The sequence below is a fragment of the Hypanus sabinus genome, chromosome 9 (assembly GCF_030144855.1).
Source record: "Hypanus sabinus isolate sHypSab1 chromosome 9, sHypSab1.hap1, whole genome shotgun sequence".
NCBI classification, from domain to species: Eukaryota; Metazoa; Chordata; class Chondrichthyes; order Myliobatiformes; family Dasyatidae; genus Hypanus; species Hypanus sabinus.
This window is the reverse complement of record NC_082714.1, coordinates 17,238,362-17,253,273: the sequence shown is the minus strand read 5'-3', so window position 1 is coordinate 17,253,273 and position 14,912 is coordinate 17,238,362. Positions and strand designations below refer to the sequence as shown.

The following is a 14,912-nucleotide window of genomic DNA, read 5'->3' as shown; positions in this document are numbered from 1 at the left end:
CTTTTCGAGGGCATTATTTTCTGAATAGAGTACTTAAATAACTCTTCAAAAGGCAAAAGATTACACGTAATGTTTTGCGAACAGCGACTTTGCCCTAATGACTGGCACACTTTCATGTGGTAGTCGGGAAAATGAAAGAAAATGGGTTATTTGCTTTCAAGACATTTTCTAAATCTCCCACCTTTCAGAGTCGATTGATTTTTCTTCGCCCCGAGTGCTGGAATGTTTTCAGTGAGTAAGGGTGAGCAGGTAGAGAGAGCGGCTTTGATGCTGGCTTTCCGCAGCACCGCGCAGACCGGTGCTTGCATCTCCTCCCAACCGGCCAGTGCGCCCGGCTGCTCTCGGCGGGCTCTTGCTGACCAGATGAAATGAAATACCATTTGATTTCTGGTTTTCTAACACTTCTAAATCTCAAGCCTTGTGGTTTGGCTTGGCTGTTACGAGGGGTCCGCGTTAAGCACTGGAACACCGAGGATCACTGTTCTCAGTTCCCTTTGATCCTTGAGAAGTTCTGGGGAAATTACAGACTTTGAAAGGAATTGAGCTCTATTATAGCCATGACCACAGACATGTAAACATAGTAAAGGATAGTATTACTACTCCCCTTCAAGGTATTTATTGTCGTAAACCCTTTAGCAAAAACAGTCGGCAGAACATTCCTGCGTGGCTTACCAGCAGAATGCAGGTCGAAACGCAGGTGGATCCCTCTTGTATATTTTGAATAGGTCTTTCTTTGATCTAAAAAATTTCTCCCTTAATTGACGGCAAAAGTAAGATAAATTTGAAGGCCCCAGGGCCCCTTTTGCGTGTTCAAATGCCGAAATGAGTTTCTGTGTGAAATTTTTGCTCACTTGGCTGTTTCAGTTGCCCCAGGTATGTCATAATTCATCTGGTCAGTAGGCATCAAAATCTGCCTCTCGGCGCGTTCCTCGGTTTCCATTTCAGATTAATCTGCATTTATCTTTCAGATAGTTCAAAATGCTTCCTGTTCCAATCAACTTTGACAAAGCATTGTGAAATAAGCAGAGAGAACATGTTTATTCACAAAGCTTCATGCACTGAGGTGTTGGCAGGCGTTGTTGTACCTAGCAAAGTTTGAAGCTAGACTATTAGGATTGATTTTCTCAAAAGGTTAACACATTGGCCTCTGAGCAATGGCGAGTGCGGTAAGGCTTGGGTAGTCTGACAGCCAGTTGCTCGGGAATCCCGAGGGTTCCGAACGTGGTTCACTCCGGGATGTGAGACGCGGGATGCAGAGAGGTGGGGACTCTGGTTTCTGTACAGCGGGCTGGGTATGTGACGGCAACCGGGACTGGGGTCGGGAACGCGGGGAGGTTTGCGGCTGGAACCAAGTTTAGTTTGCTTGAACGTCTTCAACTGCCCTTCTACTGTCAGTGGAAAAACGTAACGCGTATAAAAAGTGAAATAAAGTAAGTGTGTGTGTGTGTGTGTGTGTTGCTGACCCCAGTAGTCCAGAAAAAAATCTGCTAGTTCGGCGTTACCAGTGTCCCAAAAGTGTTGGCTTAACACACTTCGTTCTATTCAACTAATGGCACTTCACACTTTGAACGCTAAGAATTACTAAAATTTAGTATGTCACCAAAAACACTCGAAAATTTCTACAGATGTATCATGGATACATCACCGCCTGGTATTGTGGGGGTGAGGGCTACTGCATAGGGTCGAGAGTTAGCTCCATCATTGGCACTAGCCTCCGCAGTATCCAGGACATCTTCGAGGATTAATGCCTCAAAAAGGCAGTGCCCATCATTAAGGACCCCCATCAGCCAGGTTATCCTTGGTACTCATTCCTACCATCAGGGAGCAGGTAACAAGCCGGAAGGCACACACTCAACAATTCACTCCAGCAGGAACAGCTTCTTCCCCTCTGCCATCCGATTTCTGAATGGACATTGAACCCATGAACACTAGCACACTCATTTTTTAATTTCTTTTTGCACTATTTATTTAATATAACTATTATATACTTCCTGTAATTCAGTTTTTTCTCTGTTATTAAGAATGCATGGTAAAGTCAACAAATTTCATGACACACTGTATGCTGATGATATTAAATCTTAGTCTGATTTTGAATAACTTCATAGTTTTGTTTCTCCATATCTTCTGAACTAGCTATTGTAAAGTTTTGCCAGCTGTGCTTTAGTTGGAACTAATATCACCTTTCAGGTGCTTGCGGATTTCACATACAGAGATCTGTTCTGAGACTGCGGTGCAGTACTGGAGGAACTCAGCTTCGAGTGTACGTTAATTGTTAATGTCGTAAGGCCATAAGACATAGGGAGCAGAATTAGGCCATTCAGCCCATCGAATCTGCTCAGCCATTCCATCATGGCTGATCCCGGATCCCTGTCGACCCCATTCACCTGCCTTCTCGCCATATCCTTTGATGCCCTGATCGATCAGGAAATGATCAATTTCTGCTTTAAATACACCCACAGACTTGGCCTTCAGTACAGTCTGTGGCAGAGCATTCCACAGATTCACTACTCTCTAGATAAATTCTTTCTTGCTTCTGTTCTAAAAGGTCATCCCTCAAACTTAAGCTGTGCCATAGGAAACATCCTCTTCACATCCACCCTATCTAGTCCTTTCAACATTCTGTAGGTTGTACTGTGCCTGCTGAGAGTCATACTAACTCTCTTAATAAAATTTAAAGTTCCTGCCATCAGATTTGAGGAGCAACAAGAGTAATCCCTGCTGTCCAGGGCTGTCATTTCACGTGGTCATCCTTGGAGCATGTATACAGATACATCAGCTCCCATGTTTCCTACAAAGGTGACTCCACAACAGAGATATTTCATTGGCTATAAACTAGTTTCCAACACTTGAGATTATAAAAAAGTGATAAATAAATATAAATCTTTATTTTCTCTCAACCCCTATTCCAAGTTAACACACACAAAATGCTGGAGGAACTCAGCAGGTCAGACAGCATCTCTGGAGGGGAGTAAACAATCAACAGTTTGGGCCATGACCCTTCATCAGGACTGGAAAGGAAGGGGGACGAAACCTGAATAAGAATCTGGGGGGAGGGGAGGGTGTACTGGCTGGCAGGTGACAGGGTTAAATTTATGATTTGCTTGTGGTGTGAAAAGGACTATATCTTTTATCTCTTATGTTGACTATACCTCTTCCTTCATCTTCACTGCATCTGTTCCCAGGATGGGGATTTTCTTTCCAGGGGAGGGGAAGGAGAGGAACTCAGCAGGTTAGGCAGTAATAGACAATAGACAGTAGGTACAGGAGTAGGTCATTCGGCCCTTCTAGCCAGCTCCGCCATTCACTGTGATCATGGCTGATCATACACAATCAGTACCCCGTTCCTGCCCTCTCCGCATATCCCTTAACCCCACTATCTATAAGAGCGCTATCTAACTCTCTCTTGAATGCATCCAGAGACTTGGCCTCCACTGCTTTCTGGGGCAGAGCATTCCACATATCCACCACTCTCTGGGTGAAAAAGTTTTTCCGCATCCCTGTTCTAAATGGCCTACCCCTTATTCTTAAACTGTGGCCTCCAGTTCTGGACTCACCCATCAGCGGGAACATGCTTCCTGCCTCCAGCATGTCCAATCCCTTAATAATCTTATATGTTTCAATCAGATCCCCTCTCATCCTTCTAAATTCCAGTGTATACAAGCCCAGTCGCTCCAATCTTTCAACATATGACAATCCTGCCATTCTGGGAATTAACCTTAACCTACACTGCACTCCCTCAATAGCAAGAATGTCTTTCCTCAAATTTGGAGACCGAAACTGCACACAATACTCCAGGTGGGGTCTCACCAGGGCCCTGTACAGCTGCAGAAGGACCTCTTTGCTCCTGTACTCAATTCCTCTTGTTACAAAGGCCAGCATACCATTAGCTTTCTTCACTGCCTGCTGTACCTGCGGAAAGTATCTACAGAAAGGAATAAACAGTCAACATTTTGGGCTGAGACCCAATTCTAAGCTTAGGTTTTTAGAAATTTCCATTTATATTTTCTATTCTTAATTTTGTAAATAAATAAAAGTGTGCTTAACTTCTCCAAACTTATTATTTTGGTAAATATCTCTTCAATGGTGTTTGTTTTGCTGACAATTAGGTTGCCAAGAATGAATGTTTAATACTAAGAAATCCAATAATCCCTTGCCTCTCAGATAAATCACAGATGATTAGTACTATTATAAATATTTGTCATTGTATGTGAACATATTGAAAGAGGAAACCTGTTCTACAGACACTTATTTAATTTAACTCTTTGAAATATATATATTTACTGTAATTCATTTTTTTCTGTATTATCATGTATTGCACTGTATTGCTGCCGCAAAGTTAACAAATTTCATGACATTATGCCAGTGATATTAAACCTGATTCTGATTCTCATTAACAGTATTATTGCAGCTTGGCAACAGGACCATCCTATCATTGGCTTGTGCCATCTAACTGGAAATGTAATTTATCCAATTGCATTCCCCCATTCAGCCATGTTTTTCTCTCTCTAGTATATAACTACTTCTATTTTTGAAGTGATGCTTGAATGCCTTTTTAGGGAGAAAGTTCAAGAAATTTTGTACTTGTGTAAAAAAATGTTCAGAGAATAGGCCATTCAGTCCATCAGGTCTCTACCAGTCCCTGGCAGAGTAATTCATTCAGCACTGTACTAGCAAATATACGATCTCGTAAACAGAGGGGGAATGAACATAGCCCAGGACAAAGGGGTTACTCTCTTGTTGCTCCTCAAATTAACAGTCATCTTATTCCATCTTGAAAACCTTAAATTGATTGGGTTTCCACCACTCTCGCAGTTTAAGAGAGCGAGTTCTAAATCACAAGTATTTTTTGTGTGTATCATGCCCTTCTTGAATCAAAACAGAATATGTTGCAGGCACTCAGCTGGTCAGCCTAGCAGGTGTGGAAAGAGACAAAGTTAACCTTTGATGTCCGGAACCCTTGATCAATTCTGACAAGGGGCCCAGATTTAATACAAGCTTTTGAGATAATAACTTCTGCTTTTCAAAAAGATTATTTTTATTAATATCTTAAATTCAGTGTCAGAAATTTACTGCTTTCTTGTTATGAGAAAGAGAGACTTCTTATGCCAAATCAGATAACAAGTCCTCTGCACTATTTTGCTAAAGAACGAGAATGTTATCAACAACCAATATGAGTCACTCAACTAAGAGAGGGAGAATTTTCTATGAGAGCTTGCCGCACACAAATTAGCCACAGCATTTTTTTCCCACAGCGACCAGATTTCAAGTGGATCTTGCTTCGCTGCACTTTTCTTTGGAATGACCTGAAAGGTCTTTTATAATCTTTGCTCTGCTCTATCTTCCAAGACTATTCTTCGTGATAAGCCCATCACCCCTACTGGGACAAAGCCTGCTGACAGCATCTCACCGGAGACCTTCGTCTAGGGCTGAAGGTTGATCAGGCCTGTTGTTTCTGCTTCACTACACGACTTCATATGTCTTCTAGGCAAACATTCTTCTTCTCCCAGGGTTGAGGTCTTTGGAGCTTCTGTTGGTGTTTCTGTAGCTCTGAGATTTTATGGGATGGGGTTGCTAGCCCCATTTCCACCCACCTCCTTTCGCAGCTGAACTTGGGACCATCCATGATGGAGCTTCAAAGACTATTGACCTTAACAAAATCAGAGCAATTCCTCTAACCTATTACGTTGCTGCAACATTGGTATGGGAAGTTAAGTTGGGAGCTTTTATTCGTAAGCTGCACCATGATGTGAAGGTTCTGAGGACAGCTGTCACGAAGTGCACTGGCAATATCGGAACCCAAGGGCAGAGGAAAGACAGACTCCAGTGTAGAGAAGGTAGCGAGGACTTATTCATAGTAATTCCAAAAGGATATCAATAGCTTAGCCGTTTGACACTGCAATAAGTAGCATTCTCAAAACCTGGAGCCCGTGATAGCACTAATCAGGTGTCCGTTTAAATAACACGGAATCCCCGAGCCTGTCAAAATCAACTGAACAGAAAGCACCAGGAGACCACATAGCAAAGAGCGAGTCGCTCGAGAAAAACACAAGGAACCTAAGTGACTAACGATGCTCATTAAATGACAATTGACTAATTCAGGTGCTTTTAAAAACCTTGGAGTCCATTGCTGTCCGGCTCTCCACACAGGCCCAAACAGCTTACTACAATAGACTCTGGAATATAATCTGTCTCCAAAGACACATCCTATCGCTGGATTTAAGAATTAGGCTAACGACTCATAATTCTAGCAGTGCTTGCAGGAAAGGTGAGATGAAATCCAGGGGTGCCCAATCTATTTGTTTATCACTGGATGAAGCAGTGGCTGTGTGTGAAATCAACCTTTCAAGGGGCTCCTTCTTCAAGAAGATGATTCGAATGAAATGACAGGCCATTCCCTGGTTAAGAACACCTGACTTACAGACACTCCATACATATGAACAAGCTCCTATAATATTATTAATGCAATTTACATACATACATCTGGTCCTGCGAGTGACAGAACTAGTTTCTTCTCTTCTTCACTTTTAATAATTGTTCCTTTTTACCAGCCTTATGTGTTTCTGATGCCATTCATGGAGGTATGATTACCATATTGAGCAATTCTTGTGTGGTTTCTGATTTATGGACAAAGCTTGTAAAAGCAGGCAGCACGGTAGCATAACACTATTACAGTGCCACCAATTATAAGAGTGGGGTTCAATTCCTGCCGCTGACCTTGAGGAGATTGTGCAAACACGAGGAAATCTGCAGATGTTGGAAATTCAAACAACACATGGAACACAGCAGGCCAGGCAACATCTATAAGGAGAAGCACTGTCGATGTTTCGGGCCGAGACCCTTCGTCGGGACTGATGAAGGGTCTCGGCCCGAAACGTCGAAAGGAGATTATGCATTTATTTTTTATTGTGTCCTTTCCAGTCCCTTGAGCTGCACCACCCAGCAACCCCCCAGTTTAATCCTAGCCTAATCACAGGACAACTTGCAACGACCAATTATCCTACCGACTGGTACATCCTTGGACTGTGGGAGGAAACCCACAAGGTCACGGGGGGAATGTACAAACTCCTTACAGGCTGTGGTGGGAATTGAACCCAGGTCACTGGTACTGTAAAAGTGTTGTACCAACCAATGCATGGGTTCCTCCCACACTCCAAACAATTATCAGTTAGTGGGTGTAAATAAGCAGCCTATGCTCATTGGGCTGCAAGAGGCTGTCGCCATGCTGCATCTCAATTAAAAAAAAATCTCAACACACACAAAATGCTGGTGGAACACAGGAGGCCAGGCAGCATCGATAGGGAGAAGCGCTGTCGACGTTTCGGGCCGAGACCCTTCGTCAGGACTAACCGAAAGGAAAGATGGTAAGAGATTTGAAAGTAGTGGGGGTGAGGGGGAAATGCGAAAAGATAGGAGAAGACCGGAGGGGGTGGGATGAAGCTAAGAGCTGGAAAGGTGATTGGCGAAAGTGATACAGAGCTGGAGAAGGGAAAGGATCATGGGACGGGAGGCCTCGGGAGAAAGAAAAGGGGGTGAGCACCAGAGGGAGATGGAGAACAGGGAAACAACTAAATATGTCAGGGATGGGGTAATAAGGGGAGGTGGGGCATTAACGGAAACTAGAGAAGTCAATGTTCATGCCATCAGGTTGGAGGCTACCCAGCCGGTATATAAGGTGTTGTTCCTCCAACCTGAGTTTGGATTCATTTTGACAGTAGAGGAGGCCATGGATAGACATATCAGAATGGGAATGGGACGTGGAATTAAAATGTGTGGCCACTGGGAGATCCTGTTTAAACCTGTTTATTACCCAGAAATGACAGGTACAAATCTCTCATAAAAAAAATTAACAAAATGGAAGAGGGACATTGACCCCCAAATCCCTCCTCCTGCACAAAAAAATAAACAAAACATGACAGACATATTGACCCCTAAATCCTCCTCCCTGCACAGAAAAACAGGAAAGATCCGGTGTAAAACACAGAATATAAAGAATCATGAGATTGAAAAAAAGTCTATAGTCCAAGTCCACATCCAGAATGCAGAAAACCCGGGCAATATTCTCTGGACCCAACAGCAGACCTTTCCCTCTCCATAGCAGAGCCATCAAAAGACAAACAGCTGGTGCTCACCTTCAATGCTTCAGTCTCTCTCCTTGCTTTAATCGGTGAGCAATGGAAGCCTTTGATTAGCGGAATGGAGTTGAACAATGGCTCATGGCTTGTCCCGCAGCCTTCTCACCATAAATTTCAAGCATGCTGTTTCTGTCTCCTGGAATCCTCTTGGAAACTGCAGAGTGCTAAAGCGCCCAAAAGACCTCCAAGCTTCTGCGTTCGCCTCGATGTTTTAATCTCCCTCGTCGCTTTAATCGGTGAATAATGGAATGGAGTCGAACATCAGCTCGCAGTCTGCCCGCCATGAGTTTCCCACACGCTGCCTCTGTCTCCCGGAATCCTCTCGGAGACTGAAAAGTGCTGGACACCCAAATGATCTGCAGACAGCAAATTACAGGCTCCGACAGTTCCAGAATCACATCTAAGTAAGAAAAATGTAAAATACATAAAAGAAGTTAAATATATGGTTTATGATCTATCCTCTGTGTCTGCATTTTAAAAACAAGTTTCCTTTCACATTCTGCTTTGAATCCTTTGCCTCAAAATTTTAAATCTATACTAACAGGAGCAGCTTCACTCCATCAGCTACATCTAAGCAAATCAAGAAATAGGAGTAGAATTAGGCCATTCAGCCCATCGAGACTGCTCCACCATTCCATTGTGACTGATTAATTATCACTCTTAATGCCACTCTCCTGCCTTGACACTCTTACTAATTAAGAAACTATCAACCTCTGCTTTAAATAAACTCAATGACAGCCTCCACAGCCACCTTTGGCAATGAATTCCATAGATTCACCAACCTCTGACTAAAAAAAATCCTCTTTATCCTTATAGGACTGTTATAATGTGAACAAAGTGACTGGAGAGACACAGAGGCTAGTGGATCTAGAAGTGTTTTGTTCAATAAAAATTAGCAGCAGCCATCATATTGAGACCTACTTGCAGGAAGAGGTGTCCCAACCCAATATTACGTGACATCTTATATGCTAAATAGCAAAGGTAACAGCAGGAAAATGTATCTACAGTGCTTCCTTTGAATTACATATAATTTTCACACCTCCTTCTTCACACCCACACTCCAGACACCCAAAATTAAAGTTAATCAGCATTCTCTGGTTTTCAATTAATTGGCAATCCACAGCTCCAGGAAACTATGGGTCAGGTCTGCATTTTAAATTTAATCTACAATCCACATTCAGGTCAAGATTGGTTGCTGAAGTTAACATTTGCTGTATACCCTAACTCTAGAATACACCCTAAGACCTTTCTTGAATCTCCACTCAAACTTATTCACTGAAATCCTGTAGCAGAGATCTCTCATCCCCAGAATCATTCAAGTAAATCTCTTTCACACAACTCCCCTCCCCACCCCAGACCTTCAAATACTTCTTAAAGTGCCTTGATTTGGATGCAACAAATAAACTATTCAGTACCAAAATACAATTTTTAAAAAATCTCATATAACCATAATTAATTACTTGGCAGACTTTGTTGCTGTCTGGATTATTCTGCAAAATTTTCATTTTGTTATGTCAAATTTAGGATGAACTATGAGTAATTTGAAGCCTTTCTCAGATAAAATCACTGCTAGTTGAATCATTTCTTTGTATTAAATCCATCATGTCCAGAGGGATATTATGGAAGAAGCTATTTTTTTATTCCTATTACTTAGAACAATTGAAATCTCCCCGTGGTCACAAAATACCTCAATGTAGTTTACCAGATGAATGGACCCATTCCCTGAATCCTAAAAACGATTGCTGTGCTTAAACCAAGAAAAAAGTTTGTGAATTTAAACAGAATCTGTAAGCTACAAATTAATTTATGCATCTCCAAAACAAGTGGAGTGTGTAAATGGAGGTCTGTGTAGAGCAATTTTATGTACATTCTGTGAGCCTTAGACCCAATCAGAATCAGATTTGTTGCTTTGCACCAGGAGTACGTTGCAAAATATAATAATAAAAAACCTGAATTACATTAAGTATATAAAAATTAAAAAGTAATGCAAGAAGAGAGGAAAACAAATATAGTGAGGTAGTGTTCATCAGTTCATTGCTCATTCAGAAATCTGATGGCAGAGGGGAAGAAGTTTTTCCTGAGAAGTTGGGTGTGTGTCTTTGGGCTCCTTGATGGTAGTTATGAGAAGAAGGTGATGGGGGTCCTTAATGATGGATGCCGCCTTTTTAATGTATCACTTTTTGAAGGTGTTCTAGATGTTGGGGAGGCTTGTGTCCATGATGGAGCTGGCAGAGTTTACAACCTTCCACCACTTTTTCTGATCCCATGCAGTGGCCCCTCAATACGAGATAGTGATGCAAACAGTTTGAGTGCTCTCCATTGGGAAAGTTAGCACCTCATTTTTCAGTCGGATTTTAGTTTGGCCCGACAATTATTTTCTGGTGTAAAACTCTTAACAGCACTGCAAAGTAAAATTTTCCTGCAGTGAGATGTTCAACCTCAGGGTTCTGAAAAATTACTCCTTTTATTTTCTCGAAGACCAGCTAGGTTCTACAGGACCCTTTTCCTCTGAAACTGTGCCATTTCCAGGAGTGAAAAATCAAATTGCACTTTTTATCTTCACTCTGATCTCTTGTCTACCTGTGTCCTCAACTTTCAAGCATGGGCTGTTTTGTCTGTGGAACTCTGAGACTCTCAGCTTCCTAGTCTCAGGTCTGTAAGGAGTTTCCATGTTCTTCCCACACTCCAAAGACGTACGGTTCATTGGTTGGATTGGTGTAATAGGGTGCCACAGGCTCATTGGGCTGGAAGAGCCTGATATCATGCCGTAATTCTAAAGTAAATATAAAAATAATTTGTCAGCGATAATAAACCTGAGTTCTGCCTCATTTTAGTTCAGGGCCAGCCATTGCATTACAGAGATGGTCCATCCCACCTACTGAAGGAGGTTCATCTTGTTTAGACTCCACTTGGAGTACTGTGTTCAGTTCTGGTCACTTCATTACAGGAAGAATGTGGATGCTATAGAGAGAGTGCAGAGGAGATTTACAACGATGTTGCCTGGATTGGAGAGTGTGCCTTATGAGAATAGGTTGAGTGAACTTCGCCTTTTCTCCTTGGAGCAATGGAGAACGAGAGGTGACCTGATAGAGGTGTATAAGATGATGAGAGGCATTGATCGTACGAATAGCCGGAGGCTTTTTCCCAGCATTGGAAAGTCTAACACAAGGGGACATAGTTTTAAGGAGCTTGGAAGTAGGTACGAGGGGGATGTCAGAGGCAAGTTTTTCACACAGAGTGGTGGGTGTGTGGAATGCACTGCCAGCGACGGTGGTGGAGGCACGTACAATAGGGTCTTTTAAGAGACTCTTAGATAGGTACATGGAGCTTAGAAAAATAGAGGGCCATGCTGTAGGGAAATACTAGGTAATTTCTAGAGTAGGTTACATGGTTGGCACAACATTGTGCTGTGCTATGTTCTATGTTCTATCTACTTTTCCTTCAATGAAGAGGAGTTAGAGATGACATGGTTTGCTTTTCGCAGGCTTTGATATCTATCTGCTTTGCAGAATTCCCCAAAGTCCAGATATTCTTTCAACATATCTTTGTCCTTGCAGAAAGCCTGCTGGGGAAGCCTTTTCATAGGCCTGGAGGCTTGCAGACACTGTTTGTTACCATGATGCCTAGGTATTCCTGGCAATTAGAATAACTAAAACGAGGAAATCTGCAGATGCTGGAAATTCAAGCAACAAACACAACATGCTGGTGGAAAGCAGCAGGCCAGGCAGCATCTTTAGGGAGAGAAGGGTCTCGGCCCAAAACGTCGACAGTGCTTCTCCCTATAGGTGCTGCCTGGCCTGCTGCGTTCCTCCAGCATTTTGTGTGTGTCATTAGAATAACTATCCCACCCCCTTCTCTTCACTGTATCATCCATTGTTCAGTGGAAGAATGGCTGGAAGAGTGCTGGTGATCCCTTTGGCAAAGGTTGTGCCTTTGATGTTACATAAAGACAAAGATAAGACCTTGCAACATGTCAATAAGCCAGCCATGTCATGGCATCACACAGGGAAAGCTAACTGTGTTGTTCTGTAAAGTGCCCACTCTTTGCTACCTGGGGTGGTGATAGAGACTGGTACTAACGAGACATTTAAGGAACTCTTAGGCACTTGGATCAAAGAAAAATAGAGGGCTGTGGGATGTGTGGGAGGGAGGGTTTAGATTAAAGATGGAGTAGGTTTATATAAGTCAGTGCATTTGGTGTTGTTCTGTTCAGTGCCCTGTGTTCTATATTCTTTGTGCAACTTTCACCCAAAAAACTGAGGTAGTTTGCTTTTCAGATTGTTTAGTGTTTAATGTCATTTCCAGGGCAAAAATGTAAAGGATGCTGCTTTTGCATTAAAAAAAATTAGCTACTCATTCAGTTCTGGCTACTTGTTCATCCCATCAGAAAGATCCCTTTGCATTAGTTCATCCAACAGGGGTGTTATTGGCTTCAGGCAATCTAAAACCCTCAATCAATGTAACTAAAATAGATTTATTGATCATTTTTATATTCCTGTTTGTGGGAGCAAATTGATCACCATGGTTTCTGCAATGCAGCAAGTTGCGTGGCAAAGGGGCTGTGTTGGCTGTAAAGCACTTTAGGATGTCTCAAGATGGATGTGGTAGGCTCTGCCTAAATCTTTCCTTTTTGACCCACAACTAGAAATTGATTCTTTTCAAATATAATTATTACTCAATTTAGAAAAAAAAACTATCTTGGACTATTGAATACAATGGACAACAAAGAACTTGCTTCCTGAATACTTTTGTGTGTAACCTATGGAATTCAGCTGCTGATCATGAAAATCACTATAAAGTTTCCCTATCACACACCATTGTTTTGAAATCACCTATATTTGTTATTTCAATTCATAATTCAAGTCAATTAAAATGTTGCCCACAATGTAAGCTGAGTAGTTTCTATCTTGTCCAGGCGTGTCTGGGTATGCTTTGGCGAGATGGATGCTGCACAGCTATAAGAAAGGCTTTAAGTTTCTGTGAAAGACTTCAATATTTGAGACAGATGTTTCCTTGAATAACTGATGACCAAGATTAAGGAAGTCATTTTTGTTGGTCTACAAATCAATGACAAGCAATTCAAAGAACTTCTAGTGGGACTAAAGAAAATCACATGGAAGTCATACAATGGTGTTGATGAAAATTTTCTTGGTAACTACAGAGCACCAAAATACATGCAGCTGCTTGACAACACGCTTCAAGCATACAAAACCATGGAGTAGATCATGTTACTAAAGGATCATTTTCTGTATTCCCATTTAGATTTTGGTACTGTCAGTGATGAGCATGGTGGGAGGATTTACTGGGACATTGTGGTCATGGAGAAACGGTATTAGGGCAACTGGAATCCATCAATGCTGGCAGCTTATTGTTGGACACTGAGAATAAACAAAAATCATCAACAAGACATTTTTTGCTTAGTTGAACTTTTGCAAAGCATCAGCAATTAATGCAATTAAATTAAATGCAATTAAATGCATTATATTTCATTAAAGTTCATTTCTGGTTTCTCTAGGTTCCTACGTGATACAAGTAGTCTGAAATTAAATTTGTGTTCAGCTTCAAGAGGTCTTTCGTAAACAAAAACCAAAAATTCTGAGGAATCAAAACTTTGGAAAAAAAGTTGTTGTCTAGTGTTATGAGTGCGTAAAGATCAGAACAAATATGTTTTGTTGATGAAATTTGTAACCTCAAAGGACAGCATTGCTAACACTAAAAGTTCAGTCCTGCACTTGAGCCTTGGCTTTTATCCTCTGCTCTTTTCTAAATTATCTTAGTCCTCAAAATCCACATGATACAACATTTTTCACAAACTCTGTTAATCTGGGAAAACACAATGTGCCCAGCCCTCTGCCAGGAGTCTATAACAACCAACAAAATCCTCTACGTCTTGCTTGCTTTATTGCATGTGCTTTTAACTTGCTTAGTCAAGATGAATGAGTCAGCTTACTGTTAAAAGCATTTCATTTGAGATCTACTTCAAGTGGTTGTAGAGACTGAACCGCTGTTGAACAATGCGCATTGAAAAGTGACTGCATTGGAAGCTATCTAGCAACCCATTCTGCTCTGCTGTGGAGTTATGTGCTTGTAGAAGGTTTCCTGATGTTGTATGGAAGTCTTATTCCTTGCACTACTTCATCTAGAGGACAAACTGAGAACTGGTGATGTGCGATGAGGTCACACCATCACTGGAAGAGGACACAAGAAACTGTAGACTTTATCCAGTACACAATATCTAGCATCAATTTTCAATCAGTCAACACACGTGTGCATTAGCGTAGATGGCAGGTGGTAAGAGTGGGTTCCCTCACCTCTGACCCTCAACACAGGAGCCCCTCAAGGCTGTGTCCTAAGCCCCCTCCTTCACTCTGTGTACATCCATGATTGTGTTGCCACCCACAGCTCCAACCTGATAATTAAGTTTGCTGACAATACTACATTGATTGGCCTTATCTAAAATAATAACAAGGCAGCCTACAGAGAAGAAGTCATCCCCCTGACACAGTGGTGTCAAGAAAATAATCTCTCCCTCAATGTCGCAAAAACAAAAGGAATGGAGACAGGCTAACCCCTATAGAGATCAATGGACCTGGGTTTGAGAGGGTGAACAGCTTTAATTTCCTTGGCATACACATCACCGAGGATCTCACGTGATCTGTACATACCGACTGTGTGGTGAAAAAAGCACAACAGCAACCTCTTTCACCTCAGACAGTTGAAGAAGGTTGGCATGAGTCCACAGTTTCTAAGAACTTTCTTCAGGGGCACCATTGAGAGCAT

General features: G+C 41.9%; 1 protein-coding gene across 3 annotated transcripts in view; it reads left to right on the top strand.

The window, feature by feature from the left end:
• LOC132399123 (septin-9-like) overlaps positions 1 to 14,912 on the top strand; it is a 434,472-nt gene that overhangs the window by 24,347 nt on the left and 395,213 nt on the right. The window lies entirely within an intron of this gene.